The 10,295-nt window shown below is 53.9% G+C and overlaps 1 long non-coding RNA gene across 1 annotated transcript; it reads right to left on the minus strand.

Moving 5' to 3' along the window:
- Positions 1-8,139: 8,139 nt before the first annotated feature.
- LOC117090101 lies at positions 8,140-9,490 on the minus strand. Its single transcript, XR_004439895.1, has 2 exons — positions 9,065-9,490; positions 8,140-8,295 (listed from the first exon to the last, which is right to left on the minus strand). It is a non-coding gene; the product is annotated as an uncharacterized LOC117090101 (long non-coding RNA).
- Positions 9,491-10,295: the final 805 nt, after the last annotated feature.

Raw genomic sequence — 10,295 nt, forward strand, 5'->3', positions numbered from 1 at the left:
ACAGGTAGCTATAATTTTGGCAAGGGATGGATAAGAGAAAGCTTCTCGGCCGGGCGCGGTGGCTCAAGCCTGTAATCCCAGCACTTTGGGAGGCCGAGACGGGCGGATCACGAGGTCAGGAGATCGAGACCATCCTGGCTAACATGCTGAAACCCCGTCTCTACTAAAAAATACAAAAAACTAGCCGGGCGAGGCAGCGGGCGCCTGTAGTCCCAGCTACTCGGGAGGCTGAGGCAGGAGAATGGCTTCAACCCGGGAGGCGGAGCTTGCAGTGAGCTGAGATCCGGCCACTGCACTCCAGCGCGGGCGACAGAGCGAGACTCCGTCTCAAAAAAAAAAAAAAAAAAAAAAAAAGAGAAAGCTTCTCCAAGGAAGTAGCTTTTTTGTTTGTTTGTTTGTTTTGAGGCGGAATCTCACTCTGTCACCCAGGCTGGAGTGCAGTGGCACGATCTCGGTTCACTGCAACCTCTGCCTCCCGGGTTCAAGCCATTCTCGTACCTCAGCCTCTTGAGTAGCTAGGATTACAGGCGCATGCCACCAAATCTGGCTAATTTTTGTATTTTTAGTAGAGACAGGGTTTCACCATGTTGGCCAGTATGGTCTCACACTCCTGACCTCATGTGATCTGCCTGCCTCGGCCTCCCAAAGTGTTGAGATTATAGGCGTGAGCCACTGTGCCTGGCAGGAAGTAGCTTTTAAACTGAGCGAAGGTTGGGCACCACTGGAGGCTCATGCCTGTAATCTCAGCACTTTGGGAGGCCGAGATGGGAGGATCGTTTGAGCTCAGGAGTTTGAGACCAGCCTAGGCAACATAAAGAGACTTTGTTTCTACTAAAAAATAATAATAATAATTAAAAAACAGCCTACTTGGCCGGGCGCGGTGGCTCACACCTGTATTCCCAGCACTTTGGGAGGCCGAGGCAGGCAGATCACAAGGTTAGGAGATCGAGACCATCCTGGCTAACACGGTGAAACCCCATCTCTACTAAAAATATAAAAAATTAGCCGGGCGTAGTGGCAGGCGCCTGTAGTCCTAGCTACTCGGGAGGCTGAGGCAGGAGAATGGTGTGAACCCGGGAGGCGGAGCTTGCAGTGAGCCAAGATCTTGCCACTGCACTCCAGCCTGGGCAATACAGCGAGACTCCACCTCAAAAAAAAAAAAGAAAATAGCCTGCTAGGTGTTACGGTGGTCCCAGCTACTTCAGGGCTGAGGTGAGAGAATCACTTGAGCCCAGGAGGCTGAGGCTACAGCGAGCTGTGACAGCACCACTGCACTCCAGCCTGGGCGACAGAGTGAGACCCTGTCTCAAAATAAATAAACTGAGGGGAGTTTGTCAGTGGAGAGTTAGGGGAAAGGGATAAGTTGCAGGGAGATGAAACAGTAGTGAAAGAGTGCTGGCTCGTTAGAGCAACAGAGTAAAGCAAGTGGCTGGAGCCCAGTGACTAAGGGGGACAGAGCTGGGGATGCGGCGAGAGGAGCACTCAGCCCATTCCACAGGCCCTTGTGCCAGGCTCTGTGCTGATGACTTCTTTCCTTTGTCTCTTCTTTCAGCAGCCATCTAAGGTGGGCACTATTTTAGTATTGAGGAAACTGAGGCTATAATCAGTTTTTACAGGCTCGCGCCTGTAATCCCAGCAGTTTGGGAGGCCAAGGCAGGCGGATCACATGAGGTCAGGAGTTCGAGACCAGACTGGCCAACATAATGAAACCCTATCTCTACTAAAAATACAAAAATCAGCCCAGCATGGTGGCCCATGCCTGTAATCCCAGCTACTTGGGAGGCTGAAGCAGGAGAATCACTTGAACCTGAGAGGTGGAGGTTCCAGTTAGCCAAGGTGGCACCACTGCACTCCAACCTGGGCAGCAGAGCAAGACTCCATCTCAAAAAAAATACAAAATAAAAAATAAATAAAAGGCTAAGTAAACATGTCCAGTGTCACACAGCTAAGAAGCAACAGAGCATGGATTTGCATCCAGACCAGTGTGGCCTCAAAGTCTTTACACTGAGCTGCTATGTTATTGCCTCCCAGAGAAGAAGTTGAGCTTCCCAGAGGTGAAGGGATTTGCCTTTCATTTCGTGGCTTGCTGCAGAGCTGGGACCTCTGCCTCAGAGAGGTCTGCAGATACTGTGAAGGAAGACAGGGCCTAAGAAAGGGGAGAGGGACAGGGAGGGTGGAGAAAAGAAGAGTCCTTCTTGCCCAAGCTGGAACTGAGGGTTTGCTGGGGTAGAAAGATGCAGCAGTTTATAAGTGTCCACTTCTAGGGGTGTGCTGATGGCCAGCAGCCACCGCCCTGAAGGCTGTGGGAGGGCTGGCCACTGGGGCAGCCCAGATTAGCTGGATTTTGTGTGCTGTGCCTGTTGCTAAGTAATGCTGCTCCTGCTCTCACCAGCGGAGCCAGCTCTGGTTACCGGTGACAACCCTCAAGGGAGAGTGCCTGGAGAGACATGAGGCAGGCAGGAGAGAACTGAAGGAAGCCAAGCCCTTCCCCACACAGGTTTATCTGGCAGAGGGGTAGGTATTCCTTAGCTCTCTGGTGTTCTGTTGTGTGTGTGTGTGGTTTTTCTTTTTGTTTTTGTTTTTTGAGACAGGGTCTCATTCTGTTGCCCAGGCTTGAATGCAGTGATGCAATCATAGCTAATTGCAGCCTCAGCCTCCCCGGCTCAAGTGATCTTCCCACTTTTGCCTCCCAAGTAGCTCTGACTACAGGCATACGCCACCATGCCTGGCTAATTTTTGTATGTTTTGTAGAGACGGGGTTTCACTATGTTACCCAGACTGGTCTCAAACTCCCGAGCTCAAGCGATCCGCCCACCTCGGCCTCCCAGAATGTTGGATTACAGGTGTGGGCCACCACACTGGCCATCTTTGGAGTACATTAGGGGGCCGTTTCCCTTGTGCCTTGGACATGGGGTCAGAATTCCAGGACCTACAGGCCCACAAGGAGGGTGCAAAGGCAAAGGCAAGGGGTCTGCAGGGAATGCTGCTGCAGGAGTTTGGAGGGGAGTTCTGCCCCCACATCTGAGCACCAAGGAGAGACGTGGAGTGTGTGTGTGTGTGTGTGTGCATGTGTGTGTCCCTCCCGTCACTGGACAGGCAATCAGTGGTCAGGCAGGTGGCAACTCACTCACTTTCCATTGCTCTTTTAGAAAATGTCCCACAATTCTCCAGCTGGGGACTTCCGACCTGTCAGAGGGTCCTGGAATCAAAATAAACAGGTCCTAGCTCCCTGGAAGTGCCTATTGTGCCTATTCCACTAAAGGATTTGGGGAATAATAGAGAGAGAATTTCACTTAAAGCATTAATCTTTTTAGGGAGAACTTGATTTTTGGTCTTTTTTTTTTTTTTTTTTTTTTGAGATGGAGTCTTGCTCTGTCGCCTAGGCTGGAGTGCAGTGGCATGATCTCGGCTCCACTGCAACCTCCGCCTCCCAGGTATGAGCGATTCTCTGCCTCAGCCTCCAAAGTGGCTAGGATTACAAGTGCCCACCACTACACCCAGCTAATTTTTGTATTTTTAGTACAGATGGGGTTTCACCATCTTAGCCAGGCTGGTCTTGAACTCCTGACCTCGTGATCCACTCGCCTCGGCCTCCCAAAGTGCTGGGATTACATGCATGAGCCACTGCACCCGGCCTGGTCTTTTTGTTTTTTAAGCAGGTATCTTTTTTTTTTTTTTTTTTTTTGAGACGAGTCTTGCTCTATCACCAGGCTAGAGTGCAGTGGCTCGATCTCAGCTCACTGCAACCTCCACCTCCTGGGTTCAAGCAATTCTTCTGCCTCAGCCTCCCGAGTTGCTGGGACTACAGGCATGCACCACCATGCCCAGCTAATTTTTGTATTTTTAGTAAAGACAGGGTTTCACCATGTTGGCCAGGATGGTCTTGATCTCTTGACCTCATGATCCACCTGCATCAGCCTGCATAATCCCAAAGTGCTGGGATTACAGGCATGAGCCACTGTGCCTGGCCCCTTAAGCCGGTGTCGAGTTGGCATGGCCATAATCATTCATACTTCTCTTTTTTTTTTCTTTGAGACAGGGTCTCACTTTGTCACCCAGGCTGGAGTGTAGTGGCACAATCTTGGCTCACTGCAGCCTCAACCTCTTGGACTCAAGTGATCCTCCCACATCAGACTCCCGAGTAGCTGGGACTAAAGGCACATGCCACCACGACTGGCTAATTTTCATATTTTTTGTAGAGACAGGATTTCATCATGTTGCCCAGGCTGGTCTCAAACTCCTGGACTCAAGTGATCCTCCCACCTCAGCCTCTAAAAGTGCTAGAATTATAGGTGTGAGCCACTGCATCTGATCAACATAATCGTAATTCTTAACATATGATCACCATATGCTGGGAGAATGCCCTCCTATACTCCTGAGCCTAGCCATGGTACTCTCAGAAGTAAGGGTATATATTCCTAGTCCCTGGAGCGGTGTGTGGCTCTGCCCTCTGCAATGGGCATCAGAGTGTGTGGGTGCCCCCCTGTGTCCAGGGCTACCAGTTCAGTGACAGAGTGGGCTGTGAAACAGGAGGCATGGGGATGTGGGTGGAGTGCAGCCCTGTAATGACACCTGCAGTCCCCATGTGCACCCCGAGTTTCTCAGGCTCCTCTTCCTCTTTTCTTGGGGGCCCTTAGCACAGGACCCAGAGCAGCAAAGCTCTCAGCCCTCCCAGTGCTGACTGTCTGCAGAGATCCAAGTACTTGCTCTGGGCAAGGCCCTGGCTGCCAGCATCTGGAGGCTGCCAGTGGGCACAGCATGGCTGGGAGCTGCCTTAGCTGCTCCGGCTTGGGAGAGGGACCATTCCACAGGCGCTCAAACCATAAATGTCCAGACACAGAATCACATGAGAGCCATCCTCAGCAGACCAGGCAGGGCTGCCTCCCAGGGAGAGCTGGGTAACCCGAGCTGCTGGCAGGCCCTCAGGTCACTTCAGGAGCACAGAGTGGTCAGCTGATGCTCCTGGGGACCATTCATCACGTCTCCCAGCCCAGCCGGTACAGCCTCGGCTATTTCCAGGCTTGGGTATGTAGCAGCTTATGTAACTGGCTGGAAGTCGGGGCGGGGCTTAGGGGCACTTGTGGTAGGGATGGGGTTGCTCCTACCTCCCACTGTAAGGCCTGCCCCTCAGTCCCTAGTCTCCCTGTGGAGATTTGTGGGGAGCCCACAGCTCTGGCTAGAATCCTTGTGGACAGCCACTGTGCCTATCAACACACCCCTCACTTCCTGTCCAGAAGATGCCTGGCCACCTTCCTTCCATGGAGTTGAGGTCACCAAGCAGCCTCTTCCTCAACCCCATCAGCCCTGCCCAGCCTCTGTGCTCTCACCCTCTCTTCCACCTTCAGAGGCAGAGTGGGTATGTCTGCTGCTGCCCCTCTGAGGGAACCTATGCACATTCCTGAAGCCCTCTCCTAGCTCCTGCAGGCCTAGTCTGGTGGGTGGTGAAGCTGGGCTCAAATACACATATTCTCAGTGTGGCTTGAGGCAGGCTTTGTATATCTGCTGAGCTCAGTTTCTTGTTTGGGAAATGGGATGAAAATAATAATATCTCCCTTTTGGTGTGGCTGTGACTGTGGGGCTTTAAGAGCACATTCCAGGAGGCAGATTGCCCAGCCCTGTCTATCTATGTGGCCTTAGGCCAGTCACTTAAGCTGTCTGGGCCTCAGTTTCCTCGTGTAGAACGGGACAGCGATATGACCTACCTCCCTCAGTTGTTGTGAGGATCTAGTGAGTTTTTATGCATAAAGCACTTAAAGAGTTCCTGGCATGAGGTCAGCACCATGTAAGTGTTGGCTATAATTAGACAATGTTTGGAGATCACTTTCCTCTGCCTTGGCTCCTAATAAGCTCTTGGTGAAAGGTAATTGTTATTTTTAACTTCTTCGTTCTCCTTCACTGTCTTAATTCCCACCTTCATTTAGCCTTGCCATTCCCTTTAAATACTTTATCTTCTCTCCTCTTTTGTTGTCAATCTGCTGTACTACCAATAAATTATATTTGTCCCATGTTTACATTCATAAAACATTTGCACTCCTGTCCCGACCTCACAGCAAACCCGTGAGCGAGCAGTGTGGCTCATGTCATTGCCCTCATTTTGAGAGCCCGGGACAGGGTGTGATCTGTACAGAAGCATCAGCTGCTCAGGGGTGTGTCCAAGCCACCAGTGAGGGTATTCCGACGTTGGGCGCCAGAGCACACCGGGTAATGCACCCAGGGCGTGCCAGCTCGGGGCTGCCAGGGCAGATTAGCGCAGGGGGCCCTCCTGCTTCCGGTCCCAGTTGTGGAGCGCCCACATTATGGGAGGAGAGGCCTGTGGGCTTTATAAATACTTCCCGTCCCAACAGGAGCCCCTGTGGCCCCCAAGTGCTGTGCGGTGGTGCCCTCTGCTGGTAAAAGGAGGTACTGCTACCTCTTACAAGGGAGGAAGGTGGATCCCTTCACATTCATGCAAAAAGCTAGCCAAGGCCGGCTATGTGCCAGGCCCTCTTCTAGGAACCACAGAGGAAAAGAACCTCGGGAAGTCCCGTCCTTTCATGGAGGTGCCTTCCATGGGAAGGACAAAGACAAAACCATATATAAGAGATCGGCACATAACGAAAAGTAAAATGAAGAAAAACAGAACCGAGTGAGCTGCTAGAGAACGATAGAGGGCGCTAGCGATTCGGAACGGCCAGACAGGGCTTCTCCGAGGAGGCGACAACGTAGCAGGGACCTGAGCGAAGCTAGGGAAAGAAAGGCCCCTACCCGGGGAAAGCCCATGGAAACACAGGACGAGTGGGAGGGCGCTGAGATGCGGAAAGTCTGGGTACGCCGGAAGAACAATGAGGCCCATGTGGTTAAGGGCAGTGCCGAAAGAGGCCGGGCGCAGTGGCTCACACCTGTAATCCCAGCAGTTTGGGAGGCCGAGGCAGGTGGATCACCTGAGGTCAGGAGTTCGAGACCAGCCTGGCCAACATGGCGAAACCCCATTTCTACTAAAAATATAACAAATTAGCCGGGCGTGGTGGCAGGCGCCTGTAATCCCAGCTACTCGGGAGGCTGAGGCAGGAGAATCATTTGAACCTGGGGCCGAAGTTGCAGAGAGCCGAGGTTGCGCCACTGCACTCCGGCCTGGGCAGAGCGAGACTCTGTCAAAAAAAAAAAAAAAAAAAAAGCAGCGAGCAGTGAGCAAGGTCCGAGAGGCGGAGGCCTCCAGCTCCTTCCTTACCACGTGGTGCATGAAGAAGGCAGAGCTCCTGCAGGCTCAGGAAGCAAAAGGAGAGCCCTAACCAGCATGCACTGGGCTGTGTGCAGGGCCTCACCACTGCCTGTGAAGTGGGTATTCCTGTCATTACTACCATTTTGCAGAAGAGAAAACTGAGGCTGAGGAAGGTAGAGGTTGTGTGGTTTGCTCAAGGGTGGAAATACAAAGTCACAGAGCAAGGCCCTAAATCCAGATTTGTCTGTCTCTAATTTTTTGGTTGTTTCTTTTCTCTTTCTCTTTCTTTCTTGTGACAGGATCTCACTCTGTCACCCAGGCTGGAGTGCAGTGGCCAGTGGCACAATCACGGCTGACTGCAGCCTGGAACTGCAGGATTCAAGTGAGCCTCCCATCTCAGCCTCTCGAGTCTCAGCTGGGACTAGAGACATTCAGATCATTTTTGTTGTTGTTGTTGAGAGGGAGTCTCACTCTGTCGCCCAGGCTGGAGTGCAGTGGTGAGATCTCGGCTCACAGCAAGCTCTGCCTCCCGGGTTCACACCATTCTCCTGCCTCAGCCTCCCGAGTGGCTGGGACTACAGGAGCCCGCCAGCACGCCCGGCTAATTTTTTGTATTTTTAGTAGAGACAGGGTTTCACCGTGTTAGCCAGGATGGTCTCTATCTCCTGACCTTGTGATCCGACCGCCTCTGCCTCCCAAAGTGCTGGGATTACAGGTGTGAGCCACTGCGCCCGACCGACACTCAAATCATTAAAAAAATTTTTTTTGTAGAGATGAGGTCTTGCTATGTTGCTTAGGATGGTCTTGAACTTCTGCTCAAGAGATCCTCTGGCCTTGGCCTCCCAAAGTGTTGGTGAGCCACCCCTCTGGCCGAATCCGGACTTTTAACCATAAGTTAAGCACTTGGAGAGATAGAAAAAAAGGCAGTACAGAACAGCACGTAGAGAATGGCCACGATTGTATTAAAATACATATATACATATTTTGTATCCAGAAAAAAGGCTGAAGGTAATCCACTGCATGTGATAATCTCTGGAGGTGACTTATGCTCTCCTTCCACTGTGGGGCTGGAACAGAGAGAAGGATGGTCGTCACCCCTGCAGAAGGCAAGAGACTACCCTTAGCGTTGATAACAACCGTACCTCACACTCACAGGCTCCTTTGCGGTTACAAAGTGTCCTTCTTCCCTGCTGAGCGTTTGCTCCTCACAGCCATTTCAAAGGAAAGGAAGCTAAGCCTCAGAGAGGCTGCGACTCTCCCTCAGACAGCCCGTGGCATGGCTGGGGCCAGGACGGACCTCTGCACGTTCCGAGTCCTGCCGGCGCATGTCCAGGAGAGAGGAGAGCTGGCAGAGAGGTCCAGGCGGGTCTGGGAACAGGGCCGGGGGCGGGGTGACGAGTGTGGCAGTTCCCGAGTCTGCCGACAGAGGGCGCCGCCGCCCCGCAAGTCGGCCGGGCCACGCCCCCTACCGGGACCCGCCCCTTTGCAGTGGGGAACCACAGGGCCCAGTGAGGAGCGGCTTGGCGGGCTGGGGTTCGAGGCCATGGGGATGGGAGGGCGGTGGACTGGCTGGGCCAGGGCAGGAGGAGCAGCAGCAGGGGATGGGCTGGGCTGGAGCAGAAGGAGGAGCCGTAGGGGAGGTCACCGGCGGGTCGTGGTTTGCGTGGGTAAGAGGTTGAGCGTCTACGTGGGTGAGGGGTTGAGCGTGCAGAAGCGCCCGCGTCTGCGGCTGGGAGCACGAGATGGAGGCGGGGTGGGGGCGCGCTAGTGCGAGGGGAAGGTCCCGGCGTAGCGGGCGGTGGTGCGCTATGGCGCCGGGACTTCCTGAGGCGGCGGGACTAGCTGCCTCGGGAGGCGGTTACTCACTCCGGCGCTGCTGCTTGCTTCCTTCCCAGATCCCAGCAAAGCACAACCCCGAGGCCTCCTCTGCGCTCCCACCCGAATCGCGGCGGCGGCACGCCCAGGAAGGAGCTCGCCTCTGCAGCTCAACCCACAGCCTCTCGGCCCCGGGGCGGGAGAGGGTGGAGAGGGAGGGCGGCGCCCGGCGGACTCCACCCGAGCAGCACCGCCAGCCCCCAAACGCTGCAGTCTAGCCCAGGCCTTGAAGGCCAGCCTGCAGCCTCTTGAGCAGCGCGTGGTGCTCCAACCCCCAGCACTTCCACCTATCCCATGTCTCCGAGCTGAGCCCCAACTCTGGTCTAGACGGGAACCTGTGAAGAGCAGCCTCCGGCAGGGATCCCCGGCCGGCTGTGCGCCCCAGCCCCGCCTCCTCTCCCCCCACCTCCCCCAGAGCACTGGAGACACCCAGCCAGCCCGCAGGGGCTGGACACTGTGTTGAGCTCCGCCCCCATCTCCTCCCTCGCCCCCACCCATACCCCTTCCAACCAAGGCGAGGACGCAGATGTGTCAGCTAGGATCCCTGTCCTCTTACAGCTCTCAGTCTCTAGGGAGACGGCCACCATCCATACCAAAGCTTACACCAGGAAGCAGAAAGTGGTTCCGGGCCAGTGGGAGGCACAGGTCCTTAGCTCCCCAAGAAGACAGCCTCAGGGGGCCGAGTTCGGCCAGTATTTAGAGCCCTAAGGATCCGTGTGGGAGGAAGCTCAGAGGTCTCCAGAATCATCTTGAGTCAGCATCCTTTCAGTAAAGGCTCACTGAGCACCTAGGGTGCTTTAAAAATACCAACGCCCCAGCCCACCCTAGAACTCCTGGATCAGAATCTCAAGGGGGCCAGGAGCGGTGCCTCACACCTGTAATCCCAGCACTTTGGGAGGTCGAGTTAGGAGAATTGCTTGAGCCCAGGAGTTTGAGACCAGCCTGGACAACATGACAAAACCTCTCTCTACAAAAAATACAAAAATTAGCCTGGCGTGGTGGCACAGGCCTGTAGTCCCAGCTACTCCTAACGCTGAGGTGGGAGGATCACTTAAACCCAGGAGATTGAGGCTGTGGTGAGCTATGATTACACCACTGCACTCCAGGTTGGACCACACATCAAGACTCTTGTTCTTTTTTTTTTTTTTTTTTTTTTTTTTGAGACAGAGTCTCCCTCTGTTGTCCTGCCCAGGTGGGAGTGCAGTGTCCCAGTCTCTGCTTG

Source organism: Trachypithecus francoisi, unplaced genomic scaffold (genome assembly GCF_009764315.1).
Source record: "Trachypithecus francoisi isolate TF-2019V2 unplaced genomic scaffold, Tfra_2.0 Lachesis_group11, whole genome shotgun sequence".
Lineage (NCBI taxonomy): Eukaryota > Metazoa > Chordata > Mammalia > Primates > Cercopithecidae > Trachypithecus > Trachypithecus francoisi.